Here is a 14,190-nt window from a genome sequence, read left to right as displayed (position 1 = left end):
CAATTAAAAAACTGTAAAAAGGACAATTTTATTGACGCGAAAGTTACTCTGCACTGGCTGGGAATCGGACCCAGATCTCTCGCATGGCAAGCGAGAATTCTACCATTGAACCACCAATGCTGATACAGAAAAATATAGGGTAAGAGATTTCAAAATAGCCGCCTATGGACACGATGAACAAATAAAAAACTCTGAAAAGGACATTTTATTGAAGCAACAGTTATTCTGCACTGGCTGGGAATCGGACCCAGATCTCTCGCATGGCAAGCGAGAATTCTACCATTGAACCACCAATGCTTATACGACAAAATATAGGTCAAGAGATTTCAAAATGGCCGCATATGGACGTGATGAACAAATAAAAAACTCTTAAAAGGACATTTTATTGAAGCTAAAGTTATTCTGCACTGGCTGGGAATCGGACACAGATCTCTCGCATGGGAAGCGAGTATTCTACCATTGAACCACCAATGCTTATACAGAAAAATATAGGTCAAGAGATTTCAAAATGGCTGCATATGGACGTGATGAACAAATAAAAAACTCTTAAAAGGACATTTTATTGAAGCAACAGTTATTCTGCACTGGCTGGGAATCGGACCCAGATCTCTCGCATGGCAAGCGAGAATTCTACCATTGAACCACCAATGTTGATACAGAAAAATATAGGGCAAGAGATTTCAAAATAGCCGCCTATGGACACGATGAACAAATAAAAAAGTCTGAAAAGGACATTTTATTGAAGCTAAAGTTATTCTGCACTGGCTGGGAATCGGACCCAGTTCTCTCGCATGGGAAGCGAGAATTCTACCATTGAACCACCAATGCTGATACAGAAAAATATAGGGCAAGAGATTTCAAAATAGCCGACTATGGACACGATGAACAAATAAAAAACTCTGAAAAGGACATTTTATTGAAGCAACAGTTATTCTGCACTTGCTGGGAATCGGACCCCGATCTCTCGCATGGGAAGCAAGAATTCTACCATTGAACCACCAATGCTGATACAGAAAAATATAGGGCAAGAGATTTCAAAATAGCCGCCTATGGACACGATGAACAAATAAAAAATTCTGAAAAGGTAATTTTATTGAAGCAACAGTTATTCTGCACTGGCTGGGAATCGGACCCAGATCTCTCGCATGGCAAGCGAGAATTCTACCATTGAACCACCAATGCTGATACAGAAAAATATAGGGCAAGAGATTTCAAAATAGCCGCCTATGGACACGATGAACAAATAAAAAACTCTGAAAAGGACATTTTATTGAAGCAAAAGTTATTCTGCACTGGCTGGGAATCGGACCCAGATCTCTCGCATGGCAAGCGAGAATTCTACCATTGAACCACCAATGCTGATACAGAAAAATATAGGGCAAGAGATTTCAAAATAGCCGCCTATGGACACGATGAACAAATAAAAAACTCTGAAAAGGACATTTTATTGAAGCAAAAGTTATTCTGCACTGGCTGGGAATCGGACCCAGATCTCTCGCATGGCAAGCGAGAATTCTACCATTGAACCACCAATGCTTATACAGAAAAACATAGGGCAAAAGATTTCAAAATAGCCGCCTATGGACACGATGAACAAATAAAAAACTCTGAAAAGGACATTTTATTGAAGCAAAAGTTATTCTGCACTGGCTGGGAATCGGACCCAGATCTCTCGCATGGCAAGCGAGAATTCTACCATTGAACCACCAATGCTTATACAGAAAAATATAGGGTAAAAGATTTCAAAATAGCCGCCTATGGACACGATGAACAAATAAAAAACTCTGAAAAGGACATTTTATTGAAGCGAAAGTTATTCTGCACTGGCTGGGAATCGAGCCAGATCTCTCGCATGGCAAGCGAGAAGTCTACCATTGAACCACCAATGCTTAAACGACAAAATTTAGGGCAAGAGATTTCAAAAGGGCTGCCTATGGACATGATGAACAATTAAAAAACTGTAAAAAGGACAATTTTATTGACGCGAAAGTTACTCTGCACTGGCTGGGAATCGGACCCAGATCTCTCGCATGGCAAGCGAGAATTCTACCATTGAACCACCAATGCTGATACAGAAAAATATAGGGCAAGAGATTTCAAAATAGCCGACTATGGACACGATGAACAAATAAAAAACTCTGAAAAGGACATTTTATTGAAGCAACAGTTATTCTGCACTTGCTGGGAATCGGACCCAGATCTCTCGCATGGGAAGCGAGTATTCTACCATTGAACCACCAATGCTTATACAGAAAAATATAGGGCAAAAGATTTCAAAATAGCCGCCTATGGACACGATGAACAAATAAAAAACTCTGAAAAGGACATTTTATTGAAGCAAAAGTTATTCTGCACTGGCTGGGAATCGGACCCAGATCTCTCGCATGGCAAGCGAGAATTCTACCATTGAACCACCAATGCTTATACAGAAAAATATAGGGCAAAAGATTTCAAAATAGCCGCCTATGGACACGATGAACAAATAAAAAACTCTGAAAAGGACATTTTATTGAAGCAACAGTTATTCTGCACTGGCTGGGAATCGGACCCAGATCTCTCGCATGGCAAGCGAGAATTCTACCATTGAACCACCAATGCTTATACGACAAAATATAGGTCAAGAGATTTCAAAATGGCCGCATATGGACGTGATGAACAAATAAAAAACTCTTAAAAGGACATTTTATTGAAGCTAAAGTTATTCTGCACTGGCTGGGAATCGGACACAGATCTCTCGCATGGGAAGCGAGTATTCTACCATTGAACCACCAATGCTTATACAGAAAAATATAGGTCAAGAGATTTCAAAATGGCTGCATATGGACGTGATGAACAAATAAAAAACTCTTAAAAGGACATTTTATTGAAGCAACAGTTATTCTGCACTGGCTGGGAATCGGACCCAGATCTCTCGCATGGGAAGCAAGAATTCTACCATTGAACCACCAATGCTTATACAGAAAAATATAGGGCAAAAGATTTCAAAATAGCCGCCTATGGACACGATGAACAAATAAAAAATTCTGAAAAGGTAATTTTATTGAAGCAACAGTTATTCTGCACTGGCTGGGAATCGGACCCAGATCTCTCGCATGGCAAGCGAGAATTCTACCATTGAACCACCAATGCTTTTACGACAAAATATAGGTCAAGAGATTTCAAAATGGCCGCATATGGACGTGATGAACAAATAAAAAACTCTTAAAAGGACATTTTATTGAAGCAACAGTTATTCTGCACTGGCTGGGAATCGGACCCAGATCTCTCGCATGGGAAGCGAGAATTCTACCATTGAACCACCAATGCTGATACAGAAAAATATAGGGCAAGAGATTTCAAAATAGCCGCCTATGGACACGATGAACAAATAAAAAAGTCTGAAAAGGACATTTTATTGAAGCGAAAGTTATTCTGCACTGGCTGGGAATCGAGCCAGATCTCTCGCATGGCAAGCGAGAAGTCTACCATTGAACCACCAATGCTTAAACGACAAAATTTAGGGCAAGAGATTTCAAAAGGGCTGCCTATGGACATGATGAACAATTAAAAAACTGTAAAAAGGACAATTTTATTGACGCGAAAGTTACTCTGCACTGGCTGGGAATCGGACCCAGATCTCTCGCATGGCAAGCGAGAATTCTACCATTGAACCACCAATGCTGATACAGAAAAATATAGGGTAAGAGATTTCAAAATAGCCGCCTATGGACACGATGAACAAATGAAAAACTCTGAAAAGGACATTTTATTGAAGCAACAGTTATTCTGCACTGGCTGGGAATCGGACCCAGATCTCTCGCATGGCAAGCGAGAATTCTACCATTGAACCACCAATGCTGATACAGAAAAATATAGGGTGAGAGATTTCAAAATAGCCGCCTATGGACACGATGAACAAATGAAAAACTCTGAAAAGGACATTTTATTGAAGCAACAGTTATTCTGCACTGGCTGGGAATCGGACCCAGATCTCTCGCATGGCAAGCGAGAATTCTACCATTGAACCACCAATGCTTATACGACAAAATATAGGTCAAGAGATTTCAAAATGGCCGCATATGGACGTGATGAACAAATAAAAAACTCTTAAAAGGACATTTTATTGAATCTAAAGTTATTCTGCACTGGCTGGGAATCGGACACAGATCTCTCGCATGGGAAGCGAGTATTCTACCATTGAACCACCAATGCTTATACAGAAAAATATAGGTCAAGAGATTTCAAAATGGCCGCATATGGACACGATGAACAAATAAAAAACTCTTAAAAGGACATTTTATTGAAGCTAAAGTTATTCTGCACTGGCTGGGAATCGGACCCAGTTCTCTCGCATGGGAAGCGAGTATTCTACCATTGAACCACCAATGCTTATACGACAAAATATAGGTCAAGAGATTTCAAAATGGCCGCATATGGACGTGATGAACAAATAAAAAACTCTTAAAAGGACATTTTATTGAAGCAACAGTTATTCTGCACTGGCTGGGAATCGGACCCAGATCTCTCGCATGGCAAGCGAGAATTCTACCATTGAACCACCAATGCTGATACAGAAAAATATAGGGCAAGAGATTTCAAAATAGCCGCCTATGGACACGATGAACAAATAAAAAAGTCTGAAAAGGACATTTTATTGAAGCTAAAGTTATTCTGCACTGGCTGGGAATCGGACCCAGTTCTCTCGCATGGGAAGCGAGTATTCTACCATTGAACCACCAATGCTTATACGACAAAATATAGGTCAAGAGATTTCAAAATGGCCGCATATGGACGTGATGAACAAATAAAAAACTCTTAAAAGGACATTTTATTGAAGCTAAAGTTATTCTGCACTGGCTGGGAATCGGACACAGATCTCTCGCATGGGAAGCGAGTATTCTACCATTGAACCACCAATGCTTATACAGAAAAATATAGATCAAGAGATTTTAAAATGGCCGCATATGGACACGATGAACAAATAAAAAACTCTTAAAAGGACATTTTATTGAAGCTAAAGTTATTCTGCACTGGCTGGGAATCGGACCCAGTTCTCTCGCATGGGAAGCGAGTATTCTACCATGGAACCACCAATGCTTATACGACAAAATATAGGTCAAGAGATTTCAAAATGGCCGCATATGGACGTGATGAACAAATAAAAAACTCTTAAAAGGACATTTTATTGAAGCGAAAGTTATTCTGCACTGGCTGGGAATCGAGCCAGATCTCTCGCATGGCAAGCGAGAAGTCTACCATTGAACCACCAATGCTTAAACGACAAAATTTAGGGCAAGAGATTTCAAAAGGGCCGCCTATGGACATGATGAACAATTAAAAAACTGTAAAAAGGACAATTTTATTGACGCGAAAGTTACTGTGCACTGGCTGGGAATCGGACCCAGATTTCTCGCATGGCAAGCGAGAATTCTACCATTGAACCACCAATGCTGATACAGAAAAATATAGGGCAAGAGATTTCAAAATAGCCGCCTATGGACACGATGAACAAATAAAAAACTCTGAAAAGGACATTTTATTGAAGCAAAAGTTATTCTGCACTGGCTGGGAATCGGACCCAGATCTCTCGCATGGCAAGCGAGAATTCTACCATTGAACCACCAATGCTTATACGACAAAATATAGGTCAAGAGATTTCAAAATGGCCGCATATGGACGTGATGAACAAATAAAAAACTCTTAAAAGGACATTTTATTGAAGCGAAAGTTATTCTGCACTGGCTGGGAATCGGACCCAGATCTCTCGCATGGGAAGCGAGAATTCTACCATTGAACCACCAATGCTGATACAGAAAAATATAGGGCAAGAGATTTCAAAATAGCTGCCTATGGACACGATGAACAAATAAAAAATTCTGAAAAGGTAATTTTATTGAAGCAACAGTTATTCTGCACTGGCTGGGAATCGGACCCAGATCTCTCGCATGGCAAGCGAGAATTCTACCATTGAACCACCAATACTTTTACGACAAAATATAGGTCAAGAGATTTCAAAATGGCCGCATATGGACACGATGAACAAATAAAAAACTCTTAAAAGGACATTTTATTGAAGCTAAAGTTATTCTGCACTGGCTGGGAATCGGACCCAGTTCTCTCGCATGGGAAGCGAGTATTCTACCATTGAACCACCAATGCTTATACGACAAAATATAGGTCAAGAGATTTCAAAATGGCCGCATATGGACGTGATGAACAAATAAAAAACTCTTAAAAGGACATTTTATTGAAGCAACAGTTATTCTGCACTGGCTGGGAATCGGACCCAGATCTCTCGCATGGGAAGCGAGAATTCTACCATTGAACCACCAATGCTTAAACGACAAAATTTAGGGCAAGAGATTTCAAAAGGGCCGCCTATGGACATGATGAACAATTAAAAAACTGTAAAAAGGACAATTTTATTGACGCGAAAGTTACTGTGCACTGGCTGGGAATCGGACCCAGATCTCTCGCATGGCAAGCGAGAATTCTACCATTGAACCACCAATGCTGATACAGAAAAATATAGGGCAAAAGATTTCAAAATAGCCGCCTATGGACACGATGAACAAATAAAAAATTCTGAAAAGTTAATTTTATTGAAGCAACAGTTATTCTGCACTGGCTGGGAATCGGACCCAGATCTCTCGCATGGCAAGCGAGAATTCTACTATTGAACCACCAATGCTTATACGACAAAATATAGGTCAAGAGATTTCAAAATGGCTGCATATGGACGTGATGAACAAATAAAAAACTCTTAAAAGGACATTTTATTGAAGCAACAGTTATTCTGCACTGGCTGGGAATCGGACCCAGATCTCTCGCATGGCAAGCGAGAATTCTACCATTGAACCACCAATGCTTTTACGACAAAATATAGGTCAAGAGATTAAAAAATGGCCGCATATGGACACGATGAACAAATAAAAAACTCTTAAAAGGACATTTTATTGAAGCTAAATTTATTCTGCACTGGCTGGGAATCGGACCCAGTTCTCTCGCATGGTAAGCGAGTATTCTACCATTGAACCACCAATGCTTATACGACAAAATATAGGTCAAGAGATTTCAAAATGGCCGCATATGGACGTGATGAACAAATAAAAAACTCTTAAAAGGACATTTTATTGAAGCAACAGTTATTCTGCACTGGCTGGGAATCGGACCCAGATCTCTCGCATGGCAAGCGAGAATTCTACCATTGAACCACCAATTCTGATACAGAAAAATGTAGGGCAAGAGATTTCAAAATAGCCGCCTATGGACACGATGAACAAATAAAAAACTCTGAAAAGGACATTTTATTGAAGCAAAAGTTATTCTGCACTGGCTGGGAATCGGACCCAGATCTCTCGCATGGCAAGCGAGAATTCTACCATTGAACCACCAATGCTTATACGACAAAATATAGGTCAAGAGATTTCAAAATGGCCGCATATGGACGTGATGAACAAATAAAAAACTCTTAAAAGGACATTTTATTGAAGCGAAAGTTATTCTGCACTGGCTGGGAATCGGACCCAGATCTCTCGCATGGGAAGCAAGAATTCTACCATTGAACCACCAATGCTGATACAGAAAAATATAGGGCAAGAGATTTCAAAATAGCCGCCTATGGACACGATGAACAAATAAAAAATTCTGAAAAGGTAATTTTATTGAAGCAACAGTTATTCTGCACTAGCTGGGAATCGGACCCAGATCTCTCGCATGGGAAGCGAGAATTCTACCATTGAACCACCAATGCTGATACAGAAAAATATAGGGCAAAAGATTTCAAAATAGCCGCCTATGGACACGATGAACAAATAAAAAATTCTGAAAAGGTAATTTTATTGAAGCAACAGTTATTCTGCACTGGCTGGGAATCGGACCCAGATCTCTCGCATGGCAAGCGAGAATTCTACCATTGAACCACCAATGCTTATACGACAAAATATAGGTCAAGAGATTTCAAAATGGCCGCATATGGACACGATGAACAAATAAAAAACTCTTAAAAGGACATTTTATTGAAGCTAAAGTTATTCTGCACTGGCTGGGAATCGGACACAGATCTCTCGCATGGGAAGCGAGTATTCTACCATTGAACCACCAATGCTTATACAGAAAAATATAGGTCAAGAGATTTCAAAATGGCTGCATATGGACGTGATGAACAAATAAAAAACTCTTAAAAGGACATTTTATTGAAGCAACAGTTATTCTGCACTGGCTGGGAATCGGACCCAGATCTCTCGCATGGGAAGCAAGAATTCTACCATTGAACCACCAATGCTGATACAGAAAAATATAGGGCAAGAGATTTCAAAATAGCCGCCTATGGACACGATGAACAAATAAAAAATTCTGAAAAGGTAATTTTATTGAAGCAACAGTTATTCTGCACTAGCTGGGAATCGGACCCAGATCTCTCGCATGGGAAGCGAGAATTCTACCATTGAACCACCAATGCTGATACAGAAAAATATAGGGCAAAAGATTTCAAAATAGCCGCCTATGGACACGATGAACAAATAAAAAATTCTGAAAAGGTAATTTTATTGAAGCAACAGTTATTCTGCACTGGCTGGGAATCGGACCCAGATCTCTCGCATGGCAAGCGAGAATTCTACCATTGAACCACCAATGCTTATACGACAAAATATAGGTCAAGAGATTTCAAAATGGCCGCATATGGACACGATGAACAAATAAAAAACTCTTAAAAGGACATTTTATTGAAGCTAAAGTTATTCTGCACTGGCTGGGAATCGGACACAGATCTCTCGCATGGGAAGCGAGTATTCTACCATTGAACCACCAATGCTTATACAGAAAAATATAGGTCAAGAGATTTCAAAATGGCTGCATATGGACGTGATGAACAAATAAAAAACTCTTAAAAGGACATTTTATTGAAGCAACAGTTATTCTGCACTGGCTGGGAATCGGACCCAGATCTCTCGCATGGGAAGCAAGAATTCTACCATTGAACCACCAATGCTGATACAGAAAAATATAGGGCAAGAGATTTCAAAATAGCCGCCTATGGACACGATGAACAAATAAAAAATTCTGAAAAGGTAATTTTATTGAAGCAACAGTTATTCTGCACTAGCTGGGAATCGGACCCAGATCTCTCGCATGGGAAGCGAGAATTCTACCATTGAACCACCAATGCTGATACAGAAAAATATAGGGCAAAAGATTTCAAAATAGCCGCCTATGGACACGATGAACAAATAAAAAATTCTGAAAAGGTAATTTTATTGAAGCAACAGTTATTCTGCACTGGCTGGGAATCGGACCCAGATCTCTCGCATGGCAAGCGAGAATTCTACCATTGAACCACCAATGCTTATACGACAAAATATAGGTCAAGAGATTTCAAAATGGCCGCATATGGACACGATGAACAAATAAAAAACTCTTAAAAGGACATTTTATTGAAGCTAAAGTTATTCTGCACTGGCTGGGAATCGGACACAGATCTCTCGCATGGGAAGCGAGTATTCTACCATTGAACCACCAATGCTTATACAGAAAAATATAGGTCAAGAGATTTCAAAATGGCTGCATATGGACGTGATGAACAAATAAAAAACTCTTAAAAGGACATTTTATTGAAGCAACAGTTATTCTGCACTGGCTGGGAATCGGACCCAGATCTCTCGCATGGGAAGCAAGAATTCTACCATTGAACCACTAATGCTGATACAGAAATATATAGGGCAAGAGATTTCAAAATAGCCGCCTATGGACACGATGAACAAATAAAAAATTCTGAAAAGGTAATTTTATTGAAGCAACAGTTATTCTGCACTAGCTGGGAATCGGACCCAGATCTCTCGCATGGGAAGCGAGAATTCTACCATTGAACCACCAATGCTGATACAGAAAAATATAGGGCAAAAGATTTCAAAATAGCCGCCTATGGACACGATGAACAAATAAAAAATTCTGAAAAGGTATTTTATTGAAGCAACAGTTATTCTGCACTGGCTGGGAATCGGACCCAGATCTCTCGCATGGCAAGCGAGAATTCTACCATTGAACCACCAATGCTTATACGACAAAATATAGGTCAAGAGATTTCAAAATGGCCGCATATGGACACGATGAACAAATAAAAAATTCTGAAAAGGACATTTTATTGAAGCAACAGTTATTCTGCACTGGCTGGGAATCGGACCCAGTTCTCTCGCATGGGAAGCGAGTATTCTACCATTGAACCACCAATGCTTATACGACAAAATATAGGTCAAGAGATTTCAAAATGGCCGCATATGGACGTGATGAACAAATAAAAAGCTCTTAAAAGGACATTTTATTGAAGCTAAAGTTATTCGGCACTGGCTGGGAATCGGACACAGATCTCTCTCATGGGAAGCGAGTATTCTACCATTGAACCACCAATGCTTATACGACAAAATATAGGTCAAGAGATTTCAAAATGGCTGCATATGGACGTGATGAACAAATAAAAAACTCTTAAAAGGACATTTTATTGAAGCAACAGTTATTCTGCACTGGCTGGGAATCGGACCCAGATCTGCCGCGCGGCACCCGTGAATTCTTTAGCTAAAAATCCCTAAACCAAATCCCATTCATTCTCTATGGTAGTGCTAAACCACTACGGATGTAATATATCTTTGGCCATCTGTGGCGCTGTGGTGCGGGCCGAGCAATTACCCGGATGTAAAGAGTATCTCCGGACATTCTCCGTCAGTCTAGCCGGGAAAGAGCACCGAAGAGACGGCGCACCTTTACCGGACCGCGCGCTGAGTGGAAGTCGCGCCAAACTGTAAGTACATCAAATGTAATGTTTAATAATTATTCAGATAAATGCGCAGCGTTTGCTGCTGTATGTTATTCAACATAGATTCTCACCGGCTGTTCAGCTTATACTGTTTAAACATTATAACGTTTTTAGCCATTAATACTGTACTTTGTACAAGTGTTACGTCCAATAAATGCATTTATGTTAGTGTCACGTCACCTGTTAGTTGTGTTTGGCTGCATTATTTACTAGTTGCATATCACAGATGTAACATTACTCAACTAATAAATGAGGATCTTATTAAAGTCAGTCAAATGTAAACACATTAATGCCTCAATGATTAGGATAATATATAATATATATTGCATCACGGCTACTTTTGTTTTTAATCCTCATGGATTATTTTGAAGCTCACTTGTTGGTCTGTAGACTTTGATTAAGTAGCAAGTAAGTTACTTGAATGCAGAATTTCTACTTACCTACTACTACAGCAGGTTGTAAACATATATTGATTTACTGTGCAATATCTGAATACATTCTCCATCAGTGTAGAAATGAGAGAACAGCAGAATATGATCATGTTGTTTATTACATAGTGTAATGGTCAGAAGGTACTGAAGTGGCTTTTCCTGAGAAGACACTTCACACCTCAGTGTGACTTGAGTTTGGGAAAGGGGGAGGGTCATAAGATGATAAAGATGGGACTCCCTGCTAGGATGAACTCCCTTCAACCTCTTCTTCAATCAGCAGTTCAAAGGTTTTTAACCAGTGTAAATAGTCAGGCTCCAGACACAGACTTCCTGTGAAGACATACAGAAAGATGAAAGTCACCAGCACCATATGTTAGGCGGATGTTCCTTCCTGCTTTACACAGAGACCTGATCTATTGACCTTTGTTATAAAAACATTGGCTGTCGCTAACGTAGTAATACACTTATTAATATGTTCTGCTGTTCGTCAATACAGGTAAAATGCGCAAACGGCAATTTTACCCTGGGAGGATGGGGGTTAACTTCCGGCAGGGATCGCTGGGATTTCTTCGTCAGGATCCTACTGATGCAGCCAAAGTCCTCAAAGACAATCCAGCTCTGCAGGACAAGTCTGCGCCTATGAAGGAGGAGCTGGTCAGGCTGAATGCTCTGCATGTGGTCCGCATGAGAGGGGGAGATGCTTCAGATATCACTGAGGTGACTGGAGAATACATCCTGCAGTTTGGGAAGTATAAGGGGAAGTCCTTCCGCTGGCTGCTGGAGAATGATATCGGGTACACCATCTACCTGATCAGGAACCAGCAGAAGGAGCAGGCTGCAGGAGTGTTCATGGCAGTGGGGCACAACAAAGACAGCCTACTCTGATTTATAAATTATTCACTTGGCTTTAAAGACATCCAGTCATTAGTCAACTACGAGGAACAGAAGCCAGCAGTGACCGCAGCAGCAGCAGCATCAGAGGATGACCTCTTGGTTGGTTTTGGTGCTCGTGCTAACAGCACCTGGCGAGAAGTCTGGGACAGCAGAGTGGACGGCTATGCAGCCTTCATCTTGAAGAAGACCTGTGCACCAGGTACAAAAATGCACAAACTCAAGATGTATCTGCAGAAAAAGCAGCCTCCTCCCTCTGTCTCTTCACCAACCACACAGACCTCCTCTTCTGCTCCTGCTGAAAGCATGGGTGGGTACACACTCTCATATACACAGAACACGACAAACTTCATCATCATAGAAGAGGCTGATTTAATAAAAATTCTCAAATTGCCTGTTTACATCACAGTGATGGATGAAGATGAGGAGCTGGAGAGGCTGATGCTGACCATCTCCCCTGCAAAGCAACAGGTGCAGAGCTGTGAGTAAACATTTGCTGTCTTTTATTTCTTTGTTCCTACCACCTAAAGATTTAAATCAGTTAAAGGTCATCCGGTTTGCTGTGAACTGTTTGTTCTGTTCAGTAAATATAATATATTATTTGTGTTAAACAGCTGTTTCTGCATCATCATCATCAACTGCCACACGACGACAACAGGTTCCAGGAACAGAACGAGGTTTTTTAGCTGGAACGTCCTGCTGCCAGCGGACACCACTGGGACCATGAGTTCTTGTTCCCAAATGAAGCATGACTTAAACTATTCCGTCTCACGTTGACCATGTTCTGGTTCCTGGTTCTTTGTGTTTTGTTGTTCCGCTGTTGTCCTAGTGACTATGAATTGATACCAGCCATGATGAGGGTACGTATCAGTCTTTGTTTTCTTCTATGCATGAAAAGAGACAAGTGTATATACGTACATATATGTATGTCTCTGCTGTGTTACTAACACCTGAACCCTGCATGTGTTTGAAGTGTGCCATGTTGCTTCCTCTGCCTAGACAAATGTATTATATAATAATATGAGGCTGAGAAAGCAGGGGAAGTAACTTTCTGTTTCTACTAACACTAGTTCTGGTATGTTGTCAAAATAGAAATGACTTACACAGTGTTTCCTGTTGTAGTATCATCTGCTGCTCTGGCTGTAGCGACTGAAGGGAAAGATAGTAAGTGCATCACCATTATATCAATTCATTTAATCATATCTGTCATAGTCACTGTGCTTATGTCCGTCATAAACCATAAATTCATTATTTTTGGTGAACCTTCTCCCTCTGCAGCCTCTTCTATGGTCACAGAGAAGACACCTTTAACGCCTTTTCCCAAGGAGCTCCTGTGTCTGCTGCCAGAAGGAGCATGTCCTCCTTCAACAGAGGCCACCGGCACACTCGGTGTGTATTATTTCAGCTGTATTTGCATCTTAAAAATATCAACCTTCTTTGTTTCACTGTCAATAATAATAATATATTTATTATTCTCTCCATAGTGTCAAAGGCCCCCCGGATTTCTGCTGAGACCTCAACAAAGGCCCATCACATGTCCACTGTACAGAGAGATCAAAGTTAGTATTAAAATGTATACCATATATGATTAAATCAAGTCAAACCCACAATCTTACCAATATGTTTTCTTCTTGTCTGACTAGATGAGCCATTAATCAGGCCGTTAGCTGTCACCCCCGCTGCCCCCACCGCTGCCCCACCCCACATCCCAAAGCTCCCTGCCTACGACCAAGACGTCAGCCAGTGGAACTGCTCACAACAGCAGAGGATCTGGATGAAGACAGAGTTGGAATCGCTGGGTCTCTGGCCAGGGTCCATGCCGGTACGCAACCCTATGAAGATGGTGTCATTGTGGCGTCACCCTCCCCAGCCAGAATTAATTGACAGCATCACTGACCTCCCTTCCCCAAAGTACTTTCAGCTCCATCCCTTCTTCATATGGAAGCCAGAGAACAATTTAATGGCTAGATTGAGAAACAATTACACCCTGCCGTGCATTGAAGGCTGTGCCCGGACTCAAGTGGCCTCTGCAGGTGTGGGTAGACCTCGTGTCATTGTTGGTGTCACTGGACAGTATTACCT

The 14,190-nt window shown here is 40.8% G+C and overlaps 47 non-coding genes across 47 annotated transcripts; all 47 read right to left on the bottom strand.

The window, feature by feature from the left end:
- Nucleotides 1–49: 49 nt before the first annotated feature.
- Nucleotides 50–120, bottom strand: trnag-gcc (transfer RNA glycine (anticodon GCC)). The gene has a single exon. It is a non-coding gene; the product is annotated as a tRNA-Gly (tRNA).
- Nucleotides 121–226: 106 nt separating this feature from the next.
- trnag-gcc (transfer RNA glycine (anticodon GCC)) lies at nucleotides 227–297 on the bottom strand. The gene has a single exon. It is a non-coding gene; the product is annotated as a tRNA-Gly (tRNA).
- Nucleotides 298–403: 106 nt separating this feature from the next.
- On the bottom strand, nucleotides 404–474 carry trnag-ccc (transfer RNA glycine (anticodon CCC)). Its single transcript has one exon. It is a non-coding gene; the product is annotated as a tRNA-Gly (tRNA).
- A 283-nt stretch (nucleotides 475–757) lies between these two features.
- trnag-ccc (transfer RNA glycine (anticodon CCC)) lies at nucleotides 758–828 on the bottom strand. The gene has a single exon. It is a non-coding gene; the product is annotated as a tRNA-Gly (tRNA).
- Nucleotides 829–1,111: 283 nt separating this feature from the next.
- Nucleotides 1,112–1,182, bottom strand: trnag-gcc (transfer RNA glycine (anticodon GCC)). The gene has a single exon. It is a non-coding gene; the product is annotated as a tRNA-Gly (tRNA).
- Nucleotides 1,183–1,288: 106 nt separating this feature from the next.
- Nucleotides 1,289–1,359, bottom strand: trnag-gcc (transfer RNA glycine (anticodon GCC)). Its single transcript has one exon. It is a non-coding gene; the product is annotated as a tRNA-Gly (tRNA).
- Nucleotides 1,360–1,465: 106 nt separating this feature from the next.
- Nucleotides 1,466–1,536, bottom strand: trnag-gcc (transfer RNA glycine (anticodon GCC)). Its single transcript has one exon. It is a non-coding gene; the product is annotated as a tRNA-Gly (tRNA).
- Nucleotides 1,537–1,642: 106 nt separating this feature from the next.
- trnag-gcc (transfer RNA glycine (anticodon GCC)) lies at nucleotides 1,643–1,713 on the bottom strand. The gene has a single exon. It is a non-coding gene; the product is annotated as a tRNA-Gly (tRNA).
- Nucleotides 1,714–1,996: 283 nt separating this feature from the next.
- trnag-gcc (transfer RNA glycine (anticodon GCC)) lies at nucleotides 1,997–2,067 on the bottom strand. The gene has a single exon. It is a non-coding gene; the product is annotated as a tRNA-Gly (tRNA).
- Nucleotides 2,068–2,173: 106 nt separating this feature from the next.
- trnag-ccc (transfer RNA glycine (anticodon CCC)) lies at nucleotides 2,174–2,244 on the bottom strand. Its single transcript has one exon. It is a non-coding gene; the product is annotated as a tRNA-Gly (tRNA).
- A 106-nt stretch (nucleotides 2,245–2,350) lies between these two features.
- On the bottom strand, nucleotides 2,351–2,421 carry trnag-gcc (transfer RNA glycine (anticodon GCC)). The gene has a single exon. It is a non-coding gene; the product is annotated as a tRNA-Gly (tRNA).
- Nucleotides 2,422–2,527: 106 nt separating this feature from the next.
- Nucleotides 2,528–2,598, bottom strand: trnag-gcc (transfer RNA glycine (anticodon GCC)). The gene has a single exon. It is a non-coding gene; the product is annotated as a tRNA-Gly (tRNA).
- Nucleotides 2,599–2,704: 106 nt separating this feature from the next.
- trnag-ccc (transfer RNA glycine (anticodon CCC)) lies at nucleotides 2,705–2,775 on the bottom strand. Its single transcript has one exon. It is a non-coding gene; the product is annotated as a tRNA-Gly (tRNA).
- A 106-nt stretch (nucleotides 2,776–2,881) lies between these two features.
- On the bottom strand, nucleotides 2,882–2,952 carry trnag-ccc (transfer RNA glycine (anticodon CCC)). The gene has a single exon. It is a non-coding gene; the product is annotated as a tRNA-Gly (tRNA).
- A 106-nt stretch (nucleotides 2,953–3,058) lies between these two features.
- On the bottom strand, nucleotides 3,059–3,129 carry trnag-gcc (transfer RNA glycine (anticodon GCC)). Its single transcript has one exon. It is a non-coding gene; the product is annotated as a tRNA-Gly (tRNA).
- Nucleotides 3,130–3,235: 106 nt separating this feature from the next.
- On the bottom strand, nucleotides 3,236–3,306 carry trnag-ccc (transfer RNA glycine (anticodon CCC)). Its single transcript has one exon. It is a non-coding gene; the product is annotated as a tRNA-Gly (tRNA).
- A 283-nt stretch (nucleotides 3,307–3,589) lies between these two features.
- trnag-gcc (transfer RNA glycine (anticodon GCC)) lies at nucleotides 3,590–3,660 on the bottom strand. The gene has a single exon. It is a non-coding gene; the product is annotated as a tRNA-Gly (tRNA).
- A 106-nt stretch (nucleotides 3,661–3,766) lies between these two features.
- Nucleotides 3,767–3,837, bottom strand: trnag-gcc (transfer RNA glycine (anticodon GCC)). The gene has a single exon. It is a non-coding gene; the product is annotated as a tRNA-Gly (tRNA).
- Nucleotides 3,838–3,943: 106 nt separating this feature from the next.
- Nucleotides 3,944–4,014, bottom strand: trnag-gcc (transfer RNA glycine (anticodon GCC)). The gene has a single exon. It is a non-coding gene; the product is annotated as a tRNA-Gly (tRNA).
- A 106-nt stretch (nucleotides 4,015–4,120) lies between these two features.
- On the bottom strand, nucleotides 4,121–4,191 carry trnag-ccc (transfer RNA glycine (anticodon CCC)). The gene has a single exon. It is a non-coding gene; the product is annotated as a tRNA-Gly (tRNA).
- A 106-nt stretch (nucleotides 4,192–4,297) lies between these two features.
- trnag-ccc (transfer RNA glycine (anticodon CCC)) lies at nucleotides 4,298–4,368 on the bottom strand. The gene has a single exon. It is a non-coding gene; the product is annotated as a tRNA-Gly (tRNA).
- A 106-nt stretch (nucleotides 4,369–4,474) lies between these two features.
- On the bottom strand, nucleotides 4,475–4,545 carry trnag-gcc (transfer RNA glycine (anticodon GCC)). The gene has a single exon. It is a non-coding gene; the product is annotated as a tRNA-Gly (tRNA).
- Nucleotides 4,546–4,651: 106 nt separating this feature from the next.
- On the bottom strand, nucleotides 4,652–4,722 carry trnag-ccc (transfer RNA glycine (anticodon CCC)). Its single transcript has one exon. It is a non-coding gene; the product is annotated as a tRNA-Gly (tRNA).
- A 106-nt stretch (nucleotides 4,723–4,828) lies between these two features.
- trnag-ccc (transfer RNA glycine (anticodon CCC)) lies at nucleotides 4,829–4,899 on the bottom strand. The gene has a single exon. It is a non-coding gene; the product is annotated as a tRNA-Gly (tRNA).
- A 637-nt stretch (nucleotides 4,900–5,536) lies between these two features.
- Nucleotides 5,537–5,607, bottom strand: trnag-gcc (transfer RNA glycine (anticodon GCC)). Its single transcript has one exon. It is a non-coding gene; the product is annotated as a tRNA-Gly (tRNA).
- Nucleotides 5,608–5,713: 106 nt separating this feature from the next.
- trnag-ccc (transfer RNA glycine (anticodon CCC)) lies at nucleotides 5,714–5,784 on the bottom strand. Its single transcript has one exon. It is a non-coding gene; the product is annotated as a tRNA-Gly (tRNA).
- A 283-nt stretch (nucleotides 5,785–6,067) lies between these two features.
- Nucleotides 6,068–6,138, bottom strand: trnag-ccc (transfer RNA glycine (anticodon CCC)). Its single transcript has one exon. It is a non-coding gene; the product is annotated as a tRNA-Gly (tRNA).
- Nucleotides 6,139–6,244: 106 nt separating this feature from the next.
- trnag-ccc (transfer RNA glycine (anticodon CCC)) lies at nucleotides 6,245–6,315 on the bottom strand. Its single transcript has one exon. It is a non-coding gene; the product is annotated as a tRNA-Gly (tRNA).
- A 107-nt stretch (nucleotides 6,316–6,422) lies between these two features.
- On the bottom strand, nucleotides 6,423–6,493 carry trnag-gcc (transfer RNA glycine (anticodon GCC)). Its single transcript has one exon. It is a non-coding gene; the product is annotated as a tRNA-Gly (tRNA).
- Nucleotides 6,494–6,776: 283 nt separating this feature from the next.
- Nucleotides 6,777–6,847, bottom strand: trnag-gcc (transfer RNA glycine (anticodon GCC)). The gene has a single exon. It is a non-coding gene; the product is annotated as a tRNA-Gly (tRNA).
- A 106-nt stretch (nucleotides 6,848–6,953) lies between these two features.
- Nucleotides 6,954–7,024, bottom strand: trnag-acc (transfer RNA glycine (anticodon ACC)). The gene has a single exon. It is a non-coding gene; the product is annotated as a tRNA-Gly (tRNA).
- Nucleotides 7,025–7,307: 283 nt separating this feature from the next.
- trnag-gcc (transfer RNA glycine (anticodon GCC)) lies at nucleotides 7,308–7,378 on the bottom strand. Its single transcript has one exon. It is a non-coding gene; the product is annotated as a tRNA-Gly (tRNA).
- Nucleotides 7,379–7,484: 106 nt separating this feature from the next.
- On the bottom strand, nucleotides 7,485–7,555 carry trnag-ccc (transfer RNA glycine (anticodon CCC)). Its single transcript has one exon. It is a non-coding gene; the product is annotated as a tRNA-Gly (tRNA).
- A 106-nt stretch (nucleotides 7,556–7,661) lies between these two features.
- Nucleotides 7,662–7,732, bottom strand: trnag-ccc (transfer RNA glycine (anticodon CCC)). Its single transcript has one exon. It is a non-coding gene; the product is annotated as a tRNA-Gly (tRNA).
- A 106-nt stretch (nucleotides 7,733–7,838) lies between these two features.
- On the bottom strand, nucleotides 7,839–7,909 carry trnag-gcc (transfer RNA glycine (anticodon GCC)). The gene has a single exon. It is a non-coding gene; the product is annotated as a tRNA-Gly (tRNA).
- A 106-nt stretch (nucleotides 7,910–8,015) lies between these two features.
- On the bottom strand, nucleotides 8,016–8,086 carry trnag-ccc (transfer RNA glycine (anticodon CCC)). The gene has a single exon. It is a non-coding gene; the product is annotated as a tRNA-Gly (tRNA).
- A 106-nt stretch (nucleotides 8,087–8,192) lies between these two features.
- On the bottom strand, nucleotides 8,193–8,263 carry trnag-ccc (transfer RNA glycine (anticodon CCC)). Its single transcript has one exon. It is a non-coding gene; the product is annotated as a tRNA-Gly (tRNA).
- A 106-nt stretch (nucleotides 8,264–8,369) lies between these two features.
- Nucleotides 8,370–8,440, bottom strand: trnag-ccc (transfer RNA glycine (anticodon CCC)). Its single transcript has one exon. It is a non-coding gene; the product is annotated as a tRNA-Gly (tRNA).
- A 106-nt stretch (nucleotides 8,441–8,546) lies between these two features.
- trnag-gcc (transfer RNA glycine (anticodon GCC)) lies at nucleotides 8,547–8,617 on the bottom strand. Its single transcript has one exon. It is a non-coding gene; the product is annotated as a tRNA-Gly (tRNA).
- A 106-nt stretch (nucleotides 8,618–8,723) lies between these two features.
- On the bottom strand, nucleotides 8,724–8,794 carry trnag-ccc (transfer RNA glycine (anticodon CCC)). The gene has a single exon. It is a non-coding gene; the product is annotated as a tRNA-Gly (tRNA).
- A 106-nt stretch (nucleotides 8,795–8,900) lies between these two features.
- trnag-ccc (transfer RNA glycine (anticodon CCC)) lies at nucleotides 8,901–8,971 on the bottom strand. The gene has a single exon. It is a non-coding gene; the product is annotated as a tRNA-Gly (tRNA).
- A 106-nt stretch (nucleotides 8,972–9,077) lies between these two features.
- Nucleotides 9,078–9,148, bottom strand: trnag-ccc (transfer RNA glycine (anticodon CCC)). Its single transcript has one exon. It is a non-coding gene; the product is annotated as a tRNA-Gly (tRNA).
- A 106-nt stretch (nucleotides 9,149–9,254) lies between these two features.
- On the bottom strand, nucleotides 9,255–9,325 carry trnag-gcc (transfer RNA glycine (anticodon GCC)). The gene has a single exon. It is a non-coding gene; the product is annotated as a tRNA-Gly (tRNA).
- A 106-nt stretch (nucleotides 9,326–9,431) lies between these two features.
- Nucleotides 9,432–9,502, bottom strand: trnag-ccc (transfer RNA glycine (anticodon CCC)). The gene has a single exon. It is a non-coding gene; the product is annotated as a tRNA-Gly (tRNA).
- Nucleotides 9,503–9,785: 283 nt separating this feature from the next.
- On the bottom strand, nucleotides 9,786–9,856 carry trnag-ccc (transfer RNA glycine (anticodon CCC)). Its single transcript has one exon. It is a non-coding gene; the product is annotated as a tRNA-Gly (tRNA).
- A 105-nt stretch (nucleotides 9,857–9,961) lies between these two features.
- On the bottom strand, nucleotides 9,962–10,032 carry trnag-gcc (transfer RNA glycine (anticodon GCC)). Its single transcript has one exon. It is a non-coding gene; the product is annotated as a tRNA-Gly (tRNA).
- A 106-nt stretch (nucleotides 10,033–10,138) lies between these two features.
- trnag-ccc (transfer RNA glycine (anticodon CCC)) lies at nucleotides 10,139–10,209 on the bottom strand. The gene has a single exon. It is a non-coding gene; the product is annotated as a tRNA-Gly (tRNA).
- Between the last annotated feature and the right edge of the window lie 3,981 nt (nucleotides 10,210–14,190).

Source organism: Pungitius pungitius, chromosome 12 (assembly GCF_949316345.1).
Source record: "Pungitius pungitius chromosome 12, fPunPun2.1, whole genome shotgun sequence".
NCBI lineage: Eukaryota > Metazoa > Chordata > Actinopteri > Perciformes > Gasterosteidae > Pungitius > Pungitius pungitius.
The sequence above is the reverse complement of the archived record's forward strand: the minus strand, read 5'-3'. Positions and strand labels throughout refer to the sequence as shown.